Genomic DNA, 761 nt, shown 5'->3' on the forward strand with positions numbered 1-761 from the left:
GGAGGGGGTCCAGGAGGAGAAAAGAAAGATGCTGATAATAATAATAATAATTAATAATAATAATAATAATGACATCTGAAGAACAAACGAATGAATGAAAGAATAAATTAATTTAAAGAAGAAGAAGAAGAAGAAAGAAAAGAAATTATTTTACAAGCAATGTATGTTATTTTTTAAAAAAAAAAGAGAGAGAAAAAGAAAGTGAATAATAAAATTAAAATGAATAGCAAAGCCAGAAATTGTGAAGGGCGAACGATGCTCCAGCCTGCGATGTCTTTTTTTGAAGCAAGTACTCTGAACGCACACTCGGATCTCGCAAGCAAAGCGGTTTAGTTCCATTTTTTTTGGTGGCGAGATTGGGACTTCTCTGCGGTGACCAAGCCGGGCCATCCCGACGGGCCGGGGAAGGGAGCAGGGACGTGGGGAGGGCCCTGCCGGCCTTTCTTCTCCGGCCGCGTTCGAGCTTCACCTTGGTCTGAAGCCCCCACTCTCCTCCCCCCCCCAGGGACGTCAGCCCAACCGGGAGCTCAGAAAGAAACAAATAGAAAGAAAGGAAAACGGATGACGGGGATGTTAAAAAAAAGAAAAAAAGAAACCATCAACCTCTGGGAACCTGTTAGAACGAGGGCACAACTGTATTACCTCAAAGATTTAAACAAAAAACCACAGCAGCTAAAGAACTTTTATTGTTTTCCTTTTTTTCTAAAAAAAAAATGCAAAAAAAACAAAAAAAAAAGAAAATCAAAAAAAGAAGAAGAAGA

This window comes from Apteryx rowi, unplaced genomic scaffold (assembly GCF_003343035.1).
Source record: "Apteryx rowi isolate R43461 unplaced genomic scaffold, aptRow1 scaffold_379, whole genome shotgun sequence".
Lineage (NCBI taxonomy): Eukaryota > Metazoa > Chordata > Aves > Apterygiformes > Apterygidae > Apteryx > Apteryx rowi.